Below are 12,738 nucleotides of genomic sequence, written 5' to 3'. Positions count from 1 at the left end.
ACGGTAAAATTAATAATGCGTTTGTGACTGTCATTTTGAATAATTGACTATCGGATTTTGTATTCAGTGAAGTAACATACATTCTCAGCTGCTGATGTTTCGTTTATTTCGTCCTCTGATTCTGAATGCTTCACTTTGTAGTCACAAATTGTAGTTCTTTAGTGATGTCGTACGCTGTGAAACTTCCTGTCAGTTTGTAAGTATGTTACGGGTGGAGATTCTAACATCTTTGCCTTCCGTGGGATTGGTCGCAGCGGTAGAAGTATCTAGATAAACACAACTTCACTGCAAAAAAGTCATTTCCTCTAGATTAACCGACATAGAAAGAGTTTTTATCATGAGGCAGACGCAACTGCGTAAGTCCATTTCGTAAAATGAAGAAAGCGCACAACTTTTACTTAATCCATAGTCTTTTATTGTGTGCAGGACCAGTTCCGTATCAAAAGGATAAAAGGGACGTAAATTAATTCCTTAAAAACCGTTCCCCTGTGTTGCACGACCGGGAACCATTGGTTCCATGTTAACACTGGTGTGAGGATGACGTCAGACGTTTAAGTGATTTTATTTTTTATACCGTACGACGGAACTGTAATTCTTCCAAAATCGGTCCTGTACATAATAAAAGATTATGTGGTTTCTATATTTTACAAAATTAGCCGGTATAAACCTAAGCACACAATCAAACCACGTTTCAAAAAGGATTGTGGAAGAGGAAAATCACGTTTCGCATTTCGATATTTAGATAGCCAACCTGAGGAGGTGTTGGCTGATAGCTTTACAGGACCCTGCTAGACATACCACAAAAATTATTTTACTTGATATTTGTGCTTTACTGCCCGGGACAATGAAAGTACATCGATACAATGCTAACGCGCTAGTACGAAGTTTGAAGACCACTAACGATATAACGCAGTTTACCTTCCAGATTCCAGGGAGGCATGAGGCAGTACGTCGCAGTAGGCCAAAGGACTTCCAAGCGAGCCACCAACTTATATGTGTAGCTAGGGGCCGCTATGGCGTTGGCGTACCATCACGGTGAAGAGACTGCCACATGCCGTGGCGCAACGCAGCGTTTTAGCAGCCGACTACACGACGGTAACCCAGCTCCTGTCATAACATCCCAGGGCATAACAAATGTGTATTGCTACAGGTCACCTGTTAGGAGCATTCCTTCGGTTCTGTGCATTTGATAGCTGCACTACTCCCGCCCGTTTTATGTGGCTAAGCTGCTACAGCCTCATGGGGTAGCGTCATCAACAAGGCGAAGGAACAGGTCTACGAGTCGTCTACTAACCTTGATGGTTTCGGGTTTTGAACCGCTTCCTCTGAGGCAAGTTAGCCCAGTCGTTGCTACCACCTGACACTCTAACATGTCTCCGATGTTCCTGGGTTCAGCTCAAAGCATTTTCACGTGCTTGGCAGCCACACTGGACCGTACTGTAAGTCATCTCAGCCATAAAGGCTCACTGCGCGCCCGAACTGACACCTGCTTACGTCAAAGGCAGCGTCATCGCCAGCCGCTATGTTGCTGCCACAGCCTTCAGCTGACTCAGTAGACGTCATCCGCTGCTACCAGCCACCACGGTAGGCACCTGCGCTGCAGGCGTCGACCTCCTGTATGGAACCATCGACTATTAAAGAACGTTGATGGGTAAGCATTCTCCACTCCGTGCTCGCCCCGGAACTCTAGGTCTGACCCCATGGCTTCCCGCACACGGTACGTTTGAGCCCGGAGTGGCCATCCTACAACAATGCCTCTCCACATGCCTCAATGTTACGGTCTGGGCCGGTCTCATCCCACAAAATGTCGAAGAGTTTTGGTAAAATGTAGTCCCCTTCATATAAAAGACCATTTAGTCTATACAAGTGCACTTTACACCACTAGCCATTAAAATTGCTACACCAAGAAGAAAAGCAGATGATAAACGGGTATTCATTGGACAAATATATTCTACTAGAACTGACATGTGATACATTTTCACGCAATTTGGGTGCATAGATCCTCAAAAATCAGTACCCAGAACAGCCATCTCTGGCCGTAATAACGGCCTTGATACGCCTGGACATTGAGTCAAACAGAGCTTGCATGGCGTGTACAGGTGCAGCTGCCCATGCAGCTTCAACACGAAACCACAGTTCATCAAGAGTAGTGACGAGCGTATTGTGACGAGCCAGTTGCTCAGCCACCATTCAAAAAAATGGTTAAAATGGCTCTGAGTACTATGGGACTTAATATCTGAGGTCATCAGTCCCTATAACTTAGAACTACTTAAACCTAACTAACCTAAGGACATCACACACATCCATGCCCGAGGCAAGATTCGAACTTGCGACATAGCAGTCGCGCGGTTCCGGACTGAAGAGCCTAGAACCGCTCGGCCACCGCGGCCTGCCAGCCACCATTGACCAGACGTTTTCAATTGGTGAGAGATCTAGAGAATGTGCTGGCCAGGGCAGCAGTATAACATTTTCTGTATCCCGAAGAGCCCGTACAGGACCTGCAACATGCGGTCGTGCATTATCCTGCTGACATGTAGGGTTTCGCAGAAATCGAATGAAGGTTAGAGCCACGGGTCGTAACACATCTGAAACGTAACGGCCACTGTTCGAAGTGCCATCAATGCGAACAAGAGGTGACCGAGACGTGTAACCAATGGCACCCCATACCATCACGACGGGTGATACGTCAGTATGGCGATGACGAATACACGTTTCTAATGTGCGTTCACCGCGATTTCGCCAAACACGGATGCGACCATCATGATGCTGTAAACCGAACCTGGATTCATCCGAAAAATGACGTTTTGCCAGTCGTGCATCCAGGTTCGTCGTTGAGTACACCATCGCAGGCGCTCCTGTCTGTGATGCAGCGTCAAGGGTAACCGCAGCCATGGTCTCCGAACTGGTAGTCCATGCTGCTGAAAACGTCTTGTATGTTTCATTTCTTCCGAAAGAATTATAGCGCACGAAATACTTAAATATTTCGCATATGATTTTCTTTAATACGCCCATCTGAACTGTATAAGAGCTGTAGGCTTCTTAAAGAAGTCTGTTGTCTTTAGGAATGAGCTCATACAGCTGTCACAGTAATGGGGTGTTAGTTATGACGATACGATCGTAAGGAGAACACTACACGCAGGCTCAGAGTGAACAAAATATCCGACCCAGTCGGGAATCGAACCCTAGCCAACTCAGTAAGTAATCTGCCGCGCTGACCATGCAGCTACTGAGTCGGACAGCAACCAACCACGGAGCATGGATAAATGACTTAGTGTATTAAAAATTGTTTTTAAGTGAATGATTTTGTATTCACAAATGGGATCTGATGTGTTTCCAAATTAACGTTCGAGGTAACGAAAAAAATTTTAAAAACTGAATTCCAGAAGCTCAGCCTCGATCTGTTTCTCCGGATCTACTATAGTGTGGCAATAATTTTGTTCTCCTTCCCGCTATTCTCCTCTCCAACCCCATTATTCTGTTCGAGGAAGATAAATAATTGTTTCCTTTCCCTAAATATTATTTTTATTTGGCTGCAGGAAACCTACATTTTGTACGTAATTGTGTATTTACCCTGTTTTTGTTTGTTTTAGCTGTGGTGCATTTGGCGAACCGATAGACGTGCTCTCCCATTCCCCCCGGAACAAGACACAACTTGACTTTGAAGTTTTGTCGGGATCGGAAGAGCAAACATTGTGAAGTGGTCGGTACACACGCAGTGAGTTCCGATAACACGGCTCGAAAGCCGCAGAGTGGAAGCTGCCCGGGTTCACGTGGCAGCAAACTTGCGCAAGATCTGCGGGTTGCCTCGACCCAGAAGGAACGGAGAACGACGTTTACAATCATAAATGTTAGTATTTCTTTTATGTCAGCACGCTGTTCACACTTTTCGGAATAAGTGCTGAGACGAACACAAGCTAGTACCTAATTTACGTGAAACCAACTTAGATACAAACCCAGAGGGTATATTTTTCAGAAATAAACCACATGCAGCTACACTACGTGATCAAAAGTACTCGGACACCCGCAAAAACATACATTTTTCATATCAGGTGCATTTTGCTGCTACCTACTGCCAGGTACTCCATATCAGAGACCTCAGTAGTCATTACACATCGTGAGAGAGCAGAATCGGGCGCGCCACCGAACTCACGGACTTCGAATGTGGTCAGGTGATTGGGTGTCACTTGTATCATAAGTTGTACGCGAGATTTCCACATTCCTAAACATCCTTAGCTTCACTGTTTCCGATGTGATAGTGAAGTGGAAACGTGAAGGGACAAGTACAGCGCAAAAGCGTACAGGCCAACCTCGTCTGTTGACTGACAGAGACCGCCGACAGTTGAAGAGCGTCGTAATGTGTAATAGGCAGACATCTAGCCAAACCTTCACACAGGAATTCCAAACTGCATCAGGATCCACTGGAAGCACCACGACAGCTAGGCGGGAGGTGCGAAAAGTTGGATTTCATGGTCGAACGGCTGATCATATGGCACTCTTCATGCCGGTAAATGGCAAACGATGCCTCGCTTGGTGTAAGGAGCGCAAATATTGGATGATTGAAAAGTGGAAGAACGTTGCGTGGAGTGACGAATCACGGTACATAATGTGGCGATCTTTTGGCAGGGTGTGGATATGGCGAATGCCCAGTGAACGTCACCTGCCAGAGTGTGTAGTGTCAACAGTAAATTTCGGAGAAGGAGGTGGAAGGTTTGGTCGCATTTTTCGTGGAAGGGGCTTGCACCCCTTGTTGTTTTCCGTTGCACTATCACTGTACAGGCCTACAATGATGTTTTAAGCACCTTCTTGTTTCCCACTGTTGAAGAGCAATTCGGGGATGGCGATTGCATCTTTCAACACGATCGAGCACCTGTTCATAATGCACGTCCTGTGGCGGAGTGGTTACACGACATTTACATACATGTAATGAACTGTCCTGCACAGAGTCCTGATTTGAATACTATAGAACACATGTTTTGGAACGCCGACTTCGTGCCAGGCCTCACCGACCGACATCGATACCTCTCCTCGAAGCAGCACTCAGTGAAGAATGGGCTGCCATTCCCCAAGAAAACTTCCAGCAGCAGATTGAACGTCTGCCTGCGAGAGTGGAATCTGTCATTAGGGCTAAAGGTGGGCCAACACCAATCTGAATTCCAGCGTTACCGATGGAGGCCGCCACGAACTTGCGAGTCATTTTCAGCCAGGCGTCCGGATAATTTTGATCACATAGTGAATACATGAACTTTTATAGGAACACGACTGGTTTCGCAATGTCAAATCACATCTTCAAGTGTACATCTACAAGGCAGAAAACGTACACTCGACATTACGATACATATAAAAATTACCTATGCTCTACGACTACTTATATGAAATACGCACACTGCAGTAAAACATTTAAACTCTGACACAAGGAGGTGAGGGGCTCAGCCTCCTAAAATAAAGTATATTACCCCAAACAAGCAGGGCATGATACTTCAAATTGACCAGTAGAAAAAAACTGATATGTTAAAAGCGCGGTTACCTACAATGAAAAGACAAAAATAAGAAAACGAGACAATGTTAAAAGCCCCAGCAAGCAACACTGAAAGCCCATGGTTAACGAAACTCACTTCGTGCAAGGAAGCAGCGGACAGCAACCCTCCAACAGCCTCGCCGCTTAGGGCCACACTGGTAGTGAGTGTACTCATGTGTGTCACGTACGGAACTAGCGCCACCATACCCGAAGCGGGAAACTTCCAACCATTATCGCGTCTACCCAAACATCGTAGGAATGACGGACGCCCCCGTTACACAGTACAATCGTGTAAATTATAAAATTCTTCACGTAGAAATCGTTAAAACCAAGCAGATCACACGCAAGAGCATAAAACCAAAACCCTGAGATCAATAACCGAGTAGTCTAACAGCTATGACATTATGCACACTACTGGCCATTAAAATTGCTACACCAAGAAAAAATGCAGATGATAAATGGGTGTTCATTGGACAAATATATTATACTAGAACTGACATGTGATTACATTTACAAGTAATTTGGGTGCATAGATCCTGAGAAATCAGTACCCAGAACAACCACCTCTGGCCGGAATGACGGCCTTGATACGCCTGGGCATTGAGTCAAACAGAGTTTGTATGGCGTGTGCAGGTACAGCTGCCCATGCAGCTTCATCACGATACCACAGTTCATCAAGAGTAGTGACTGGCGTATTGTGACGAGCCAGTTGCTCGGCCACCATTGACCAGACGATTTCAATTGGTGAGATATCTGGAGATTGTGCTGACCAGGGCAGCAGTCGAACATTTTCTGTATCCAGAAAGGCCCGTACAGGATCTGAAACATGCGGTCGTGCATTATTATGCTGAAATGTAGGGTTTCACAGAAATCGAATGAAGGTTAGAGCCACGGGTCCTAACACATCTGAAATGTAACGTCCACTGTTCAAAGTGCCATCAATGCGAACAGGAGGTGACCGAGACGTGTAACCAATGGCACCCCATACCATCACGATGGGTGATACGTCAATATGGCGATGACGAATACACGTTTCTAAAGTGCGTTCACCGCGATTTCGCCAAATACGGATGCGGCCATCATGATGCTGTAAACCGAACCTGGATTCATCCGAAAAATGACGTTTTGCCAGTCGTGCATCCAGGTTCGTCGTTGAGTACACCATCGCAGGCGCTCCTGTCTGTGATGCAGCGTCAAGGGTAACCGCAGCCATGGTCTCCGAACTGGTAGTCCATGCTGCTGAAAACGTCGTTGAACTGTTCTTGCAGATGGTGGTTGTCTTGCAAACATCCCCATCTGTTGACTCATGGATCGAGACGTTTCTGCACGATCCGTTACAGCCATGCGGATAAGATGCCTTTCATCTCGACTGCTAATGATACGAGGGCGTTGGAATCCAGCAAGGCGTTCCATATTACGCTCCTGAACCCACCGATTCCATATTTTCCTAACAGTCATTGGATCTCGACGAATGTGAGCAGCAATGTCGCGATACGATAAACAGCAATCGCGATTGGCTGCAATCCGACCTTTATCGAAGTCGTAAATGTGATGGTACGCATTTCTCCTCCTTACACGAGGCACCACAACAACGCTTCACCAGGCAACGCCGGTCAACTGGTGTTTGCGTATGAGAAATCGGTTGGAAACTTGCCTCACGTCAGCACGATGTAGGTGTCGTCACCGGCGCCAACCTTGTGTGAATGCTCTGGAAAGCTAATCATTTGCATATCACAGCATCGTCTTCCTGTCGGTTAAATTTCGCGTCTCTAGCACGTCATCTTCGTGGTGTAGCAATTTTAATGGCCAGTAGTGTACTTGACAGGCAAAGTTCGACACTATATTGTAATGTCTTAACTCCACCTGATAGTTAAGGGTGTACTGGGAGTATAGCTTTTAGACTCAGTATAATTTCAGTTTCTTCCAGAATGTTTATCTACCCCTTTACTTCTCTGCGTAATACTTTTAAATGATTAACTACATCTGTTATTAAAATTTTATATTTGTCTTGATTCACAGACTCCAAATCCTTAATAAACGTAAACATATCTGTAGGAGTTCGTAATGACGTGTGTTTAATCGTGTTTTTGCCAATTTCGACTGAGCGTCACTGTTAACCACCTGTAAAACCAACATGGAGAAACACTACATGTCTGCATACGTCGCCAAGTATAAATAACACTTTACACACCTCACATAAGATACATTAGTAATCTCTGTATTTCATGTCATTTTCAAATCACTCTTAATTACAAATAAAATGTAGCCATAGTCTTTCATTTTACGAAACGATCCACGTTACAGTGACACCATTTGAGATCGCTCTCTGAAATTTTCTCTGTGTACAAGAACACGGTAACTGACGACAGCTGGTAACCTGTTGGCACTGATACATATTCATCCAACGATTTTCAGACTATCAATAGGACATATCATATGTTCGTTACATATATTGCTGGCATGCCGTACTTAGTTGTATAAAAACAGTCAGCGACCAAAGAATACGTTAGGACATAATAATGGAAATAAAATACTGTATACAGTACATAACATATCACCGGAAAAAAGAAAATTATTTTGAATTTCATATTAACAAAAATGTATGAGGCACCTACAAAATTCCACAAATAATTTAAACAAAATACGCCATCAACATCTGACGTGGCAGGTAAGACGACTGCCTTGTATCGTAAGTCATCAGTACCTGAAAGCTTTTTCTAGACACACAGAAGCCAGACCTGCCTATTTATACAGAGAGATACCTACATATATTTTTAAGGTAACAACCAATATACAATGCGGGAAAGGGTGCCAACTAAATGTCACCTGCGCTATAAAATGTATCAATCTGTACTGGCAACACAAGTACTTGAAATCTTTGGATGAATATGAACCTGTGATTACTATGTTGTTGTACACAGAGGAAAGTTCGGAATACGATCTCGAAAGCCGTCAATGTAGTATGGATTCTTTCGCAAAATGACGGAATATTGTTACTTTGTGAATTACAAATGATATGAAATATAGATGTTACAAATGTAATTAAGAAATTTGTACTGTAATGTTTTATCTTAATATGAAGTGCATTAAGTGTTATTTATACATGGCGGTGTATGCGGACAATGTAGTGCTTTTCTATGTTGGTTTTACACGTGCTTAACAATTACACTTATTCTAAATTAGCTAACCGACGGTTAAATAAACATAGCGTTACAGCTTACTACCGACCACCTTCATGTTTATTATACTGTAACGTAACCTTCCATTACTGGCGGTGGCAGAACTCTACCTAAGTAGGAAGGTAACCGTCGCATTGTCATGCCATACCGCTCCTGCAAGCTACTGTCTGTAGTAAATGGTTTCTTAAGTTCGTGTGGTCCACGAATTTCCTGGCCCCTCCGAGTTATTGCTGGATATTAATAATTTCTAGCGGATGGTTTTAACCAACCGCTAAAAATTTGAACGCAACGGATAACGCTATATTTTTTTGAACCACTTCAGAAGGCACCTATACAGGGCTTAACAGGCCGTATATAGATTTTATGTGCATTGATGACCCACGATTCGACTTTGGTACTGACTTTCACCTACTCTTTATGATGGAGGGAGCAAAGAATCACTAAAGGGTAGAAATTAATTGATATTTATTCAGTACCGATGGTATTTCAACAACTAATCGTGCTCTTGCAATATACATCAACAAAACTGGTCTCTCTAGTTACATGGTTCAGTTTCGCCACGTAACTATGGAATGGGACAGATTAGTGCAGACCTGGCTTCAATGTAATTTTATGCAAACAAGCAATAATACCTAATCCCATGCTTATTAAATTCAGTTGCTATAGGTGACTCAGAACAAGTTCAGCAAAGACACTACAAGCAAAACTAGGTCAGGGTTGAAGAATATTTCGCAAGTCTTTACCAAATCAATGGGCATTAAAATCTGATACTTTTCCTAGTGGCTCGAGTTTAAACCATGTATTTTACTTAACTCACAACATCACCAACAAATCAAATAGTTATGGCATAGCGCAAAACACATCACTTCAATGGTATTCAACACATGTGACCAAGTTTCGGTAGCCAACAGAAATCCAAAAAACACGGACACACAAGATTCTTCCTTCCCTGTTTTACACTCGCCCACTATCGTGTGATTATTCATCGTGTACAATACTTTCTCAGACCGAAACTACAATTTATCAATGTGGCGGTTACTAAGACCGACCACGTAGCGCGAGAGCAAGTTCACAAAGAAAACATGTGGAAAATAAATAAAAATCCCCCAAAATACTACTGTAAATGAATGAGCAGATTAAAATACATTGAATGAGTGAATTTCCGTTAAGCACAGAGCAATAATGTGACCGTGAGCTTAAGGCCCATGGTGCGTGGCCTGACCAAGGCACAAACGCAAATTTCTACTGAAATTCGAATAAATTATGAAAATAAATTCCCTTATGGGGTTTAGTGATAACCTCGCACCTGATTTCAACATCTGGACTTGATTACCTAGCAGATTTCAAACAATCTAATACCTTTGTTAACATTAACAAAACGAGAGCTACGTCTTCACATCTGTCCAGTGTTGTGAGCCAGGAAAAAATGCTCGACCGGACACCTCGCCTCACCGTTCTTTGTTCAAAAGGTGGTGGAGGGGATGGTTCGCCAACCTAACAGAGCCAATCCTCGGGCCTTCACGATCTCTCTGACCTGACTTGCCCACCATCTTTGCTAAATTTGTTCACGTTTAGAGGGTTGGTACTATCCTACCAGGGAACTACTCTACACTTTCAATGCTACAACCTCTGACCAGAGCTTTTTGCTACATCACATATTATCTCATTCATACAGTCCAAGGCCGGCCGCGGTGGTCTAGCGGTTCTAGGCAATTCGGGGATAATGCAGACACAAGTTTACTAAAGGAACTGTTTACGAAGTACAATGTGAACTTTCGAATTAATACGCCAAAGTGTCAATGTAGACTTTATCCTGAACTGTTGTGCCACGGAGAAACATAAACACAGAGGCTGTCTAACGACAATGTACTAATTACAGTGTTGAGGAAGTACAGTGGTCCGAGCTGTGAAAAGTGACAAAATGACAAAGTGTAGAAATAAGAAAGCAGTGACTTGAAAGAACAAGTCTGTCGAGTTTACTGGTCTTGATACTAAGCACTCACTCCGAACTCTGTTCCGTACACAAAACTCATAAATTCGAACGGAGGTGATATGTGCTTATTATATGCAGTGTCGTGGGCAAACGTGACGTCGTTCAGTACGGATTACGTTGATTTTGGAACGTTAATCACTAACACTTTCACCAAAAAGAACACTATACGCAGGGAAGCAATTCCTTTCGTATCAACTGATCAGGTTTTCTGTCCATGTGTATCACAAAGTCTCAAACAAAAGGATCCAGTTCAGAGGCGGTAAAAGGGGGGAAGGTACGGTTATTCCGACTTTCAATTGAAACTGTCGTAAATTCAGATTTTTTTAAAAATGAATAAAGACATGTTCGTTGGTTTTTCTAGCTTTAATGAAAATTTAATTCAGGCCAACATGGTTGTTGATGGTGGACGGCGTGCTTGGTGACGAGTAATCGTGTATGTAGTTAACGTTCAAACTAAAGTAATTATTTTGCAAGGAAGTTAATCGGACTTCGAAGTAAGATGCACGTTCGATTTCAAGACATAAAATAACTAACGATCATTGTGTCACCAAGCAACTCGCTTCCATCCTGATTTAAATGGTCAGGAATTACTGGAATTATATAATTAAAGACGGAAACTGGGAGATTGGTCTTTGTACAAAAAAAACCAAGTTTAAAATATATTGTTCCAACTAATATTGTCAAAACGTCACAATGAATAAACTTGCATCTGTATCGTGCCGCTGCCAGCAAGGGAATAAAGAATCAATGTTACGTCCGTTTTTACATATGTGAGGTGATACCAAATGCTCAGAACAAACATTAGAATGTTATAAGTGGTTTACAGATGTGAACTTTCGAAAAAAATAGTTCTTTATTGCCCACTCAACTCAGTTACCATAACTCTGCAAATATTTTCACTGAAATAACGTAAGGGATTATTACTCAGGAGCCCTTAGGTAGGAATATTAATTTTCTGCTTTATCAAAGGTTTATGTACTAACTGATTCGTTAGAAGGGCGGTAGCGGCATTATTTAACAAGAATTACAGTCACTGGAATACAGTAGTTCGTGTGACACCAAAACGGGAAATGAACTCACCGTTTCTCACAGCTACGTTTCTTTCTCCGAACATTACAATGGTTAGGCGACTGCTAAATCACCATTATACACTCTGTTAACACGAGTTATCAAATATAACCTCGCTTTTACGAGTTTTAGAAGCAGATTCTAAGTAGCTGTGTGACTGATCCGTTTTAATAACCCTTCTAGTAATTCCGAAAACTAATTATAACAGATGATGTAATGGCTTTTCACAGAAAGCTCTCTTCGTTCAATTTCTTTAGCAAATGAACGCATTACACGTTCTTGATTTCCTACAGTAATATTAACTATTTTATCATTTTTTGGGTTTTGCTTATTCTAAGTAAATTGGCACGTGCAGTTTTTGTATACCGGGTGATCAAAAGGCAATATAAATTTGAAAACTGAATAAATCGCCGAATAATGTAGATAGAGAGGTACAAATTGACACACATGCTTGGAATGACATGATGTTTTATTAGAACCAAAGAAATACAAAAGTTCAAAAATGTCCGACAGATGGCACTTCATCTGATCAGAATAGCAATAATTAGCATAAGAAAGTAAGACAAAGCAAAGATGATGTTCTTTACAGGAAATGTTCAATATGTCCACCATCATTCCTCAACAATAGTTGTAGTCGACGAATAATGTTGTGAACAGCACTGTAAAGCATGTCCGGAGGTATGGTGAGGCATTGGCGTCGGATGTTGTCTTTCAGCATCCCTAGAGATGTCGGTCGATCACGATACACTTCAGGTAACCCCAAAGCCAATAATCGCACGGACAGAGGTCTGGGGACGTGGGAGGCCAAGCATGACGAAAGTGGCGGCTGAGCACACGATCATCACCAAACGACGCGCGCAAGAGTTATTTCACGCGTCTAGCAATATGGGGCGGAGTGCCATCCTGCATAAACATAGTACGTTCCAGCAGGTGTTTACATATCGGCGTACCTCTCACCCGTCACGGTAGCAGTTACTGATGTT

The sequence above is a fragment of the Schistocerca piceifrons genome, chromosome 2 (assembly GCF_021461385.2).
Source record: "Schistocerca piceifrons isolate TAMUIC-IGC-003096 chromosome 2, iqSchPice1.1, whole genome shotgun sequence".
NCBI lineage: Eukaryota > Metazoa > Arthropoda > Insecta > Orthoptera > Acrididae > Schistocerca > Schistocerca piceifrons.
Note: the sequence above shows the minus strand (reverse complement) of the source record.